The sequence below is a fragment of the Protopterus annectens genome, chromosome 1.part0, assembly GCF_019279795.1.
Source record: "Protopterus annectens isolate FY-2018-M chromosome 1.part0, PAN1.0, whole genome shotgun sequence".
NCBI lineage: Eukaryota > Metazoa > Chordata > Ceratodontiformes > Protopteridae > Protopterus > Protopterus annectens.
In genome coordinates, this window is record NC_056725.1 from 1,625,445,426 (window position 1) to 1,625,458,734 (window position 13,309).

Here is a 13,309-nt window from a genome sequence, read left to right on the forward strand (position 1 = left end):
GTGTGTAGGAAATGGAAAGATTAATATCTCAGACTTCACTTCCTCAGGAAGGGTCTGAGATCTAAGGCAAGCTAGTCTGCTCAAAAATAAACTAGGAACAGACACTCTGGAAGAAGAAGGGTCTCATAGGTGTATGTTAGAATATGCTTTGTCACCTGAGAAACAGCTGTCACAGAAACATTTACTGAATTTTTAACCTCAGCAGAAGGAAGGTTAGTTAATACACACTGTATATTCTCAAAGACATAAGCAAAAACTTTAACATAAAGCATTCAAAGCATCTGTTTTCCTCCCCAGCTTATCCACTGCTTTCTCATCCTTATTAGGGGAATGGGTGTGAATGTAGTAACCTGTTTGGCAGTAGCACATTTAGAAATATTTATGACAGCTGGGTCTGCCTTGGAATCAGAAAACAGGAACTTGTGAGACTGAGATACCTTACAAGTTCTATCACACCTTTTGGCTGCCAAAGGTTGTCTGTCTGGTAAACTGGCATCAGTACAAAAATATCGTCTAAAGCAGGCAACACAAGACGGATGGGAGATATTTTAGGCATTCGTAATTGTATAATTTTCTGGATCTTAGAGGCTTCACTCTGTTCCTAGTAAAAAAAATTCAAACAGATATGATTTCTGAAAAGGAGCTATGCCTTCATTGTGGATTTCTGAAGGATTGCTTTCTTCAAAATCTGAAAGCTCAGATTGATTAGAATTCCCAGAAACATACTCCTCCCTGAAAGGTTTTACTTTTTGACTGGAAAATTCTGTCAGATTGAGAAGGACATCTTTTTGTCTTCCTGCTTAAGGACTGATTGGAAGATGGATAACTAACCACCAATTCTTTAGCAAAATCTAGTAAATCAACTCTAACCATAGTGATAGAGATAGGTTGCACTTTTTATTACTAAGCACAGCATTTCTAAGTCCAACAGACCCCTTAAGTACACTGATCCCAGTTTCTGCATCCCCCTGCCAGCCACGTGATCACATTTCACCTGCCGCTTCCCCAGTCAGCAACAAATTTGATTTTCCCTGCCCCACACTAGGCTTGCCTGCAGTCCCAGAGGACATGGCTATCTTCTGGTATTTGGTAGCTGAAACTACTACATCAAGAGGACTGGGGGAAAATGATGGGTGGTCTGAGGAGCAACAATCAGGCAAAGCAGAGAAACTTACCAGTGACTGAGGCAATGAAGGAGCCAGAATAACTCTGCAAGACTCCTTTTAATGTTACTTCTTTTTGTACTCTGGGAAAAGTAATACTGAGGAGACCAATCGTTGCTTTGTTGGTAAGCTGAGGAGGAGGAAGAAAGGAAAATGGATAGCATAGCCTAGCGGTCCCAGTAAGTATATAAGTGAGGGTAATAAGGAGTCCAGAGATAAGTACAGCACTGATAGTCCCTCACCAGCAAAAAATCCTACCTAACTCTAATCTTAGTCAAAAAATTAAATTTATTCTCACAAAAAGTTCACTTAAGCACCGATAACATATACTGTCCAACACATATGTTCAGTGCTGCATAGGGTTACCACCTGTCCCTCTTTGCAAGGGACAGTCCCTGTTTGGGTAGTTGTGTCCTGCAAAAAAAGACTACAAAATGGCAAATGTCCTGAGATTTTAGGACAAAAAATATTACTCAATATGTTTTTAATAGTTGCATAAAACAGTTATTTTGTATCTGAAACACCTAAATGTTATATGAAACAGCATAAGCAACTCAAATGCTATAAGAATGAGCTTATATTTGTACAAAAAAGTGAAGTTATGTACTTTGCACTGGCTGTGGGTTTGTTTTGTTCTGCAAAATTTCACGTTCCTACAAAAACTGTCCCACTTTGGGCATTTGTAAAGGTGGCAACCCTAGTGCTGCACTTTGTTTACAAAAGTGCAAGTTCGCCTGAGTTCAGACACACACACACACACACACACACACAGAATTTTAACCCATGTTTTCCATAAAATTTATAAAAATTATAAGGATGGCTTTCTCCAGTGGGGACATATCTGTCCTTAGCTTGAAGCTCACAGCTAACTGACATTTGGACCACCAAAGTACTGACTTTGATGGCAAAAAAGCGCTGAAACTTTTAGTACTCCTCCTGCCTTTAATACAGATTGCTTCTCATGGTGCTGACAGGAGAAGCACTAGTAACATGCCCAAAGCTTTTGGAAGCTGGCCAGTGCAAGTGGGGTAAACCCTACATAGGGTACTGCAATGGTAATTTATTCTGAACATCTGCTGATATGATTGTCCTTTAGGGCAAAAGAGTATTAACTTATCTGTCTGGTGCCTTCTTTTGGAACCATTCATCCATACCCCCATGCACAGGTCTGTGTGGATGTTTCTGAAAAAAAAAATCTCAGTGTGGGTGGATGCCATTTTACTGCTCTGGTGGTTGAATTTTTATCAAGCTATGAATATGTGGGTCTACTACAATCACTTGTGATAGGCTGAACTTATTTATAAATCATTATTCCAAATTCTATGCCATATTGTTAACTACAGGTACAAATTTCCAGATGAAAATGTTCAGTTATTTGTGAAATGAATAAATGCTTTCTATGAATATACATACTATATGTAATTATAGATAAAAGATTAGTAAAAAAATATTCATTCCTTCCCAAAGTATGCTTCTGAGATTTCTAAAATAAAAAATACTGTTCTAAAACAAATAATAAAAGAATGTAAGCAGAACATTGGGACATATAACATTTTTTTTACTTTTAGAATAGAGTTCTCTATTTTCAGTGAAACACTGATGAACAAAGGAGCATTTACTAGTTTTTTCTTCTGTTACTTTGTGACGCCCCCACAATTAAATATGCTTCTTTGCAAAAAATACTTACCATTGAAAGCTGAAATGTTGTTTACCAATCATAAATCTCTCTTCCTGTCTTCTTGAACCAAATATCTAATATGTGGTACAGCCACACGGCGTCTGCATCTGTATCATCTGCACTAGTTTGTGCAATTCTGATAAGTTTATTTGCAGAAGAGAGTTCAACTGAAAATCTGCACATCATTTTTTTTTGTTTGCTGCTCCAACAGCTTGATGTCACTAGCATATGTTTAGGTCTTCCTTACTTTTCATCACTGCTGTCATCTTTTAGGTAAATACCATGCCTGCAGTGAATACTAATACAGAACATAACCTACATGCAACCGCCACCTTCAGTACTTCTTCATTAACTACACCACCCCACCCCCACCCACCCCCCGGTGCACAGGATCTCTTTACTTTACTTCACTATTTTGCTTACCTGGTCAGACTGATTTGATTATATATTCACTTTTATTACTTAAGTAGTGAATGAGTAAAATTAATTAAAATAGGTAAGGTTATGAAGTATTTGTTGATATGTACCTGTTCTGCGCAGTTTGCTTCTGAACATAAAGAATTTTTTGCTTTCTTGACCCCATGTTTCTCAAAAGTAAATGAACCTTGGCACAGCATACCTTCCAGTTTTACCAAATCTCAACTAATACATTTTTTGGGACATCACATTATGTTTGTTATTCATGTGCTGGACTTCAGTCTGCTTTAAGTAATAAGGTAGAAGGTAGAACTTTAAAAACAAGCCACTTCCTGTTTGAAGAAATGTATTTTCAGTTGTTAGCAATGCAACCAATTTCTGCATTCGTCATTAACCATGCTGTTGCTGTACAGGAGCCTTTGGTTTCCTGTCTCTGCTTGCTCATCTGAAACTGTATGTGTTTTAACCTTTTTAGACTTGCAGTATTCACGTGATTTGTAAAACCTTACTAAGGATTTATTTCACTGATGCTTCATATGGACTATACTTGGAAATGTTAGGTATGTCCCTGCTTTCTTTCTTTTGCATTGTCCTTTGAAAAAACAGTTTGTTGTGTGAATAACAATTATATTACCTTTCCTGGGCATTTTATGATGTGTGTTCTGCTATTAGATTCTGCTCAATCTGTGTAGCGTATGCATGCATAGTGTTCCAGTATTTGTGTTTGTTAGTCCTCTCTTGTTCAAAGTATATCCAAGCAAAGTTTAAGAAAGTAATACACTTTTTCAAAATTTCTTGCAATCAAAGTCCATTTATTAATGGTTACATCTTGTATTATTTAGAGTAATATTTTTTTTGTAATCTAAACTCAGTCATCACACATCTGCTGGAAATATTTTAATAATGCCTTTTGAATAGAATGTATACAGGCTGCTTTTCTGCAACAAACTGTTGTCAATATCACACTGTATTTTGTGCAGTAGTGGATCAGACAGCTTGGACTGTTTAGCTGACAGCACGGTAATGCTTTACTTGATTTTTTTTTTAATTCTGGATTTCATTATAATAGAAATGGAATTGAAGGTAGGAACAACTTTCTGCCCAACTGAAATGAAAGAAAAACAGATAAAGAGATTTTAGTGAACTGTGTTTTTACTTAATTACCTTACTCTCAATCATTAGTTTTAAAATAAGAACTTCTGGAGGTTCTCACAGAAGTATATGAGTTGTGAAGCCTGTTTGGGAATGTGGTATTAGCTGTCACAGTAGAGATTTGCTTAAGTGAATGCTGTACAGCCAGTAAAGTTTAGGGGGGGGGCACCGTTGGTTATTGGGGAACTGGTTTCACCACCAAGTTGCCAGCATTATTTGTATCATGGCATGAAAAGATTGCAGATTTGTCAAGAAGGTTGGCAGCAGAAGGGTCAAAAGCCAAAAAGAAAGGAAACAGTGAGCACCATGCACACAGACATGCTAACAGTCTCTTACCTCACATATGCTTCATGTAGTAGGAATAAGTTAGTGATGCTAAAACCCTTGTTTCCAGACAAGTTTTGCAGACAGAAACTAAATAATTATAAAGTCTAAGAACTCCACCATGTTGCAATAATCTTTTTTGAATCATTTGAGAAGAAGGCTATCTTTGAATCCCTTCATCTGTCCGTATAACAAGGCAGCCTTTGCTTTCAGTACACTGGCAACAACAACTAAAGATGATAGTCACTATGGAAAATAACCTGTAAAAGAATGAAATTAAAATGTAAACATAATGAAAATCATTTAATGTCATCCCTCTGTATCGTTATCTGTAAAAGTAATAGGCAGCAGTGAGAACATGCATATGTGTGTGTGTGTGTGTGTGTGTGTGTGTGTGTGTGTGTGTGTGTGTGTGTGTGAATGTGTGTGTGTGCATATATACATATATATATATATATATATATATATATATATATATATACACACACACACACATACACACATACATATATACACACACATATGCGTCTATATGTGTGTGTGTATGTGTGTGTGTGTGTGTGTGTGTGTGCATGTATATATATATATATATATATATATATATATATATATATATATATATATACACACACACACACACACACACACACACACACACACACACACAAACATGTTTACATATGTTGTATACTTTCACATATGCATCTATATCTATGATGTGTGTGTGCGTGTGTGTGTGTTCATTTTAAATGGCATGAGGGGCAGTAAACAATGGAAAATTAAACATCTCTAAATTCTACATTTCCCACATGAAAAAGGTAAAAAAAAGTGTGAAGAGGCTACATGCTCCACTCTTTCAAAACATTATCTAAGAAGCATGCTGTAGTTTCTCTTGACATTATGTTGGTAGTGAATTTTATTTTGCTTTCTATCATTCCAGCTGTCACATCTTCCTGTCTTTTTTTTCTACATAATCCTTTCACAGTGCTTTTGTAAATGTTGTTCATGAGGACTGTGCCTTTAAGGTGTCTCACTACTAAGTATTGCCCCTGTTGACTTATTTATCACACAAACTGGGTCTCAGTCATACCGGAAGTGGATAGATGTGCCTTAGAAAAGAAAGAATTGTCAAATATTAAGCAATGCTTTTGAGCAAACAGGCAAGTGTGCTCGTGCAGGCACACACACACACACACACACACACACACACACACACACACACACACACACACACACACACACACACACACACATATGTGCAAAAGTGTTCTTATCCCTTCCTAAGTTGTCCACTACACCACACACTATCTTACATCATATTTATGTGAAATCCTAAGCATGAGTGAGAAAAACAATGAATGCTCTTTTACTGTGCAGGGAATATAAGCCTAAACTAAGAGTTCTTTCAGAATGTATATTTCTCCATACATTTTTGTTAAGATAATATAACTACATCAAGATACACATTAAAAAAGAAAAGATCAAGTGAAGTTATAGTATCTGTCAGTTGGAAAGTCATAGTTTTGCATGCCAAAAACCTATATTGAACCTTTCAGCCACTCTTAATATTTATTTGTTCCATTCATGACCATCTGTCTGCAAGATACCAGAAAATAAGAAAATCCTGTTGCAGTTGCAAACCCTGGTATTAAGCATATGTGAAGCATTGAGACCTATTCGGACTGTTTTTTTTACAACTGAGCATTTCACTTCAACCTTCATAAAATGAAAGCTGTTCAAGGATTAAAATAAGTTGACTCCTAACTGAGCGGGAATGGATACATTGGAATGAAGCATTACATTTTTTTTTCATTTAAGTGCAGTAATATGGAATTATATCTCATAAGTCTTTACACTGCATCTATACATAACTGGTAGACATAAATACAAGAGTTTATTTAGTCATGATTATGAGTGAAAATGTCTGTCAATACAGGTACACAGCCGTAACGCACAATATCTCTAGTGTTCAGCTTTCAGACATCACAGCACAGAATTTGTTACGTCTTGTCAGAAGTGATATGCAATATAGCCACAGAAGTCCTAGATCAAACAGTGCTGACTACGATAAACTAAGGTATATAAATATGATTATAAATGCAGTAAAAAAAAGTTCAGCAAAGCAATAGCTCCAAATTTATGAACTAGGCTAACAAGGAGGAATTGCTTTCCAGTGCTCAAAGAATCTCTTTCAAATAGAAGTAAGCTATCTGACCAGAGAAAGGAAGGAAGAAAATGGATGTTTAGACAAACGTTTGAAGAAAATGTGACAAAAGGAGGTGAGGTTTTATTTTTATATAATAAAGAAGTTGTAGAGATGACTGAAAAATCAATGTCTTGAACAATGAAATCTCAAAACTATTTGACTAAAAAAAAAAAAAAAAACGGTTTCCTGACATACTTGGCAGTTTGACCAAAAACTAGTACAAAATGAAGAATGTATTTTTCTCCAAACTGCATCAGTCTCAGAGCTGATTATGTTGCCTTGGAAATTACAGCGGCATAGTTTCCTTTTCAACTTTACTGTGTGTTGAAGTGTTCCTCATTAAAATAATTTGTTATTCAGTTTTTTGGTTCTTTTTATTTTAGATGTTCAGGTTTCAGGATTTCAGTGTTTGGGAAACTGGTCTTTGGTAAACCAAGGTCCAAACATAAAATAGGCTTTCAGTATTAATTAAATTATTGTTTTCTTTTATGTATTTCTGTCCTTCTAATTATTGTTCCTTTGCTTTTGATCCTGCTTATTAGTGCTTCCTGCATGCTATTACTTGTGTCTCAGTTGGACTTTGCACTTTTTGAATTGCTATCCCAAAATATGGAGCTGTACCATAATATGGGCCTATATAATTTAAAATCCAGTTGGCTACTGCACTTTATCTTCTAATTACAGAATATGAATAGTTTCTATATGGCTTTATATCACTCCTGTTCTGTTAGCGCTCCTCTCACTAGTTACCTGTCAAGCAATATTTCTCTGTATTTTAATATAGTTAAAAACAGTCTTACTATGATCTATAACAAAATGTAGCAACTGTACTATATATCTAAAACTGTTTGTGTACCTGTTATTTCATCATCTGCTGTTATTCGTGTGTATTCCTATTGCAAAGTTATGCCATGTTCTTGACATTTTTGTAGTAACTTATCAGTCTTTATATTCCCTGGAGATTCCCCTCCCAAGACTCCACTTAGAATGGGGCCCTCAGCTCTTTTCCATAGTTAACAAATGTAACAATAAATAAATAAAAAGCACCTAATGGCCTGTAGCTATCTTAATAAAAACAAGCCATGTGTATGGGGGTAGTCATGATACTGCTGTGCTATAACAGCAGTGGTATCATAAGGGTGACATGATGGAAAACCTCATCAGTTTGTTCTTATATAGTTTGCATGTGTGCGTGTGTATACATATTTGAATATGTATATCTGTGTGTGTGTGTGTGTGTGTGTGTGTGTGTGTGTGTGTGTTTGTGTGTGTGTGTGTGTGTGTGTGTGTGTGTGTACGTACACTTTAATGATTACATTTGAAGCCATTGATGGAAGCCTTAGCAGCAATGGCTACACATTAAAACACGGCCATTTAAACTAGCCAAAATGTTCAAAATACATACTTGATTTCAGAAAGGACTACCATGAGCGGTAAGCATTGCCAACAGGGGGTTCCCACTCATGGCAACCCTTTATAATTCAAAGACTAAAAGGCAACAGTCACCCATTGACTTCAGTGGAGGAAGTCACAGTGTAGGTAAGTTCAGCAAAGCTCAGCAGAGACATAGGGGTGATGGATGTTATTGCATACATCTTTGTTGAAGTGTGTATTCAGGCAGACTTGGAGATGGATAAATGTGTGTGTTTGTTTATTTGTGAATGTGTGCATGCCTGGTTGATAACAGTAAGGGGGTTAGGGAGGGGAATTGAGTGAGTGTGTGTGTGTGTGTGTGTGTGTGTGTGTGTGTGTGTGTGTGTGTGTGTGTGTGTGTGTATGTATAAATGTCTGATTTTGTGTGTGTATGTGTGTGTATTTGTGTGTGTTTGTGTGTGGGTGTTAGTGTAGGAGATTGCCTACACCAATGCAGTACACAGGCTGCCAGTACTAACACTACTGCCATTACATTTCCAGCAGTGCTAATGGTAAAAAAGTGGCAAAAAATGCTATTTAGAGACATGCTAATAAGCTAATAATAAGCCCGTATTTATTTTGGCCAACATGTCTCGGAATTGCATTTTTTAATGATCATGTAAATTGACTAACCTGAATCCCAGAGATACTATTTTTACATGGAGCAAGTTCCTCTGTACTCCCACACTCCCATGACCTACATACTAACTCTGAGATCGTAAACCAATGGGAAAAAGAGAAAAAAGAGAAACTTCCTAAACTCATTGTTCCAGGATCTCATCACAACACACTGACATTATTTGATTACTATCTGATATCCAAAATACAGCAATTGTTTGGCTTCACTCAAATGAGTAATTTACAAGACTGAGTAGTTCCATTAAAATAAACATTTATATAAATATATATATATATATATATATATATATATATATATATATATATATATATATATATATATATATAGAGAGAGAGAGAGAGACACACACAGAGAGAGAAAGAGAGAGAGACATATGGATTCCCTGGCATTGGTTACTTTGAGCTTAAATTTACACTTTCTTCAACAATACAAATGGTTCACAGATATCCAAGACTGACAGTTCCTGGGTTAGGGGGAATATGCCCTTTCATCTAGGATTGTGTGATCTTGAAGTCAGTGTGTATGTATATATATATATATATATATATATATATATATATATATATATATATATATAAGCTTTACAGAATCCTGAAAGCCCAAAATCCTGAAGACCAGGACACCAAAATCCTGAAAACACACAGGATACCAACACTTACAATATTCCAGCATTACATCCAGGCATTACATGATCAAAAGTTGAATTATGTGCTGCATTGTGGATATCATATATATTTCTTCATATAAACAGAATAGAGCATAAAAAAAGAAGTTTACTAAGGTTATTTGCTTGTTAAGATGCTTCAGCTATAAAGACAGATTCAGCTGCCTAAATCTTTACAGTCTTGAATATTGAAGACTTTATGATGATTTTTTTAAGCTGAAGGATTTTAATAACGAGTATATGATGGAATCAACCCTTTTGCAACACTGGCTCCAAATGGCAATAAAATAGTTTGGATAACTCAATATAAGTGTCTGAGCCTCATGATGAATCCTAACCTCACATTTAAAGACTATTATGAACTAATTATGGTAAATGTGACCAAGTGACGCAGTCGTGTTATGCTCTTTTTAACCACCTCACCTCTTAATCACAGCATACTCTAGCCATTAATGTAGTCATCTCCATCTAGAATACATCATTCAAATGGCAGTACTTAACTCATCTTATAATAAAAATAAATACTATCTGTGGATTTATCAGATTAATTCCTAGATATACCAAAGCCTAAGTCAGTGGCACCATTGGTGCAGAAGACTGTGGGTTCTGTTTCCACACCAGGTGAATGGATTGCTAATGCTGTGCAGCATAAAGGGGGGTGCTGCACTCCTGAGTGTGCTGTCCTTTAGATGAGATTTAAAACTGAGGCCTCAGCCGCTGGAGTTAATGGTAGCTCAGGTGGATGTAAAAGATCCTGCGGCACCTATCAAAAAGAGGAGAGAATGTTTCCTTATGCCCTGGGCAAATTTCTGCTAGGCAGCAAAAATACCACCTTGGGTCTCCCCTAAAAAGAGGCTACTAGCTTAGTGGGGCTAATCCAGTCAACAAAAATAAATAAATAAACAAATAAATAAGCAAATAAAAATAAATAAACACCCCTGTGACACCCTTAATAATGCAAAATGGCTGTCAATCCCAGCTGCAGTCATAATATTCCTTTCCAGCCTTATTTTTAAGATGCTACATAACAACTGCTCTTCTCTTGTAATGAACTATCTATAATATTGTCTGTGTCCTACAAAAGGATAAAAAAGTTAGTACACTTACTGTAAAGAAACTCCCTTTCTGTGTTACAGTTGGTGAGAAATACTTGTCTTAAACAGCTCCAGTGGCTTACAGGGATAAAGGCCTGACTAAGGCCCAGATAAGCAGAGACTGTGGCACTTAACAGAAATAGCAGGGGGGTGGTCATGTCCATGCTGTAAGGGAGAAGGTGCTCTGGGGCATGTCAGGAATTAGCACACAGAAGAAAATGCTCCACCCATCTGGAACAATTTCCATACAGATATGAAAAAAGAATACTCAAACCCCAATCAAGAGTAACATTTTTAAAGTACCTAAAGCAAAACTGCACCAGCACCCACCATCTAAACAAAAGGTAAATAGGTATATATATCTATATCTATCTATCTATCTATCTATCTATCTATCTATCTAGCTATCTTTAAATTGTTAATATGTCACTCATAGCTTAGGTTATAGTAATACCCTACTGCTGCCATATTAGTTATATTAATTCAGTAGTGTACAGATGTAGAAATAGTACTGTTACACAAACGGAGCAGTGTATTTAATCAGAACTAGTGACCCAACACTTCTGCTTATGTCACTGCATAATAAATCCTAACTTGTTTATTTACTTTATCATTACAGATATGTGCTTGTCCTTTGTACCTGTTGCTTTCACATCAATGTGATTATGTTAAACCTTAATAAAAATAAATATATATATATATATATATATATATATATATATACACACACACACACACACACACACACACACACACACACACACACACATTGTTGTAGGTACTCGCCTGAGTACCCAGGTCATGGCTGAAAAGGGTCGTTGGACTAGCCTAACTACCTAATCAGAAAGCAATGTCTTTTGGCTTTTCCTGGTTAGTGGTCGCCACGGCAGATCACCGGTCTGCAGATTGAGTGGCAGTCGTGTTTTTATTGTGCCAAGTTGCCAACCTGATGTCCAGCCTTCACAGAAGGCACACACACACACACACACACACACACACACACACACACACACACACACACACACACACACACACACACACACACACACACACACACACACACACACACACACACACACACACACACACACACCTGCATGTCTTTAAAACTCACTCAACCACAGGGAAGATGTGCAGACTCCACCCAGAAGGAACTCCAGCTGAGAATCAAACCGAAGAACCTCTTGTTGTGGGGCAACAACACTAACCACTGTCTCACCTAGTTAATAAAGACAAATTAATAAATGAAGAGAGAATGACAGAGAGAGAGAGGGAGAGATACACATAGATTAATCTACAGGAGTTACAAATCTCACCAAGATAATATTAAAAGTCAGAAATTCAGAGATGGCAAATGACATTTAGGGGTACTGACATAATATTAAAATGATTTATAGAGTGATTGGTGAACAAAATAGCTTAACCAAATTCACAAAGATGCCAAGCCAAATTCTTCAAGGCACAAAGTAAGAAGAAGACAAATTTGCACAGATGTATATAACAACAATGGAATTTCAACAAAGAACATAATTTCAGTGATATCCAGTGGATAATTATTATGTTAACAGCAGTGCAAATAGTTGAGGAAAACAGACTTTGAAACAAAGGAGATAATATTGCGTTTATTGTCAGTAACAGAAATAACTGGTAGCTGGTGGGATCTGTGAGTGTAGGAGAATAACAAGACATTAGTTTTAGCATGGTTAATCAGAGGTTTGATAGCAGAAGCCCAGAGATATAGACTGGGGACGGCCTGTTGGATAAAAACTTGCTGGACATTTATTCGAGTGAAAGATGAAAACATTGCCTGCATATAGCAAGATGCTTACAGTGGGCATGTCTTTTGGTAAGGTGTTGATGGAAAAAGGAATAGTAGGGCCCTAAAACTGAGCTTTGGAAGACTCCAGTATTCGGTGTACCAAGGCTGGAGAGCTGGTTATTACAACAGACTTGAAAAGTCCTATTACTAAGGTAGCTTTTAAACCAAGTGACAGCATTTTGGCCAAAGTTAAACTTTTTCAGCTTAGAGAGAAATGAGTTGTGGTTCACAGTTTCATATGCCCTTTTCATGCCGCAAAGTTTCCAGCAGTAATGACCACATCATTGATATTGCTGTCTGTGTCGTCTGCTACAGTGAAAAGGGCTGTCGTAATATTGAAGGTATTGCTGAAAGCATGTTGTTTGTCAGACAGGAACCTGTAGCTGTTAATTTGCTTGAACACTTGTTTATAAGGGATCTTTTCAAATATTTTGACTAGAGGTTAGAGGGTAGAGATGAGACTAAAATCCATAAAGGTCTTGGAAGAGATGAGTTTAGGAAGAATATTTCAAAGGTGGTGGAAATATTCCAGAAGTAAGAGAAAGATTGTAGATGTAGGTAAGTGGTTCATCAATTTTATCTGCTGCTTTCCTGTGAAAAGTAGGGTCAGAAGAGCAAATTTTGATGAGAGGTGTTTCAATTTTTTTTTAGAAGTTTGCTGTTTTCTTTCTCTGTGATCCCACTGAAGTGGAATATTTAAGCAATAACTGACGGTTTGGTGTGGTTTAATCATGAGGGG

General features: G+C 36.6%; 1 protein-coding gene across 1 annotated transcript in view; it reads left to right on the plus strand.

Moving 5' to 3' along the window:
* Positions 1 to 3,668: 3,668 nt before the first annotated feature.
* LOC122804124 (ankyrin repeat and fibronectin type-III domain-containing protein 1-like) overlaps positions 3,669 to 13,309 on the plus strand; it is an 828,648-nt gene continuing 819,007 nt past the window's right edge. The window contains exon 1 of the mRNA XM_044073813.1: positions 3,669 to 3,818. The gene's annotated coding sequence lies outside the window, so the exon portion shown is untranslated. The remainder of the gene's footprint in view (positions 3,819 to 13,309) is intronic.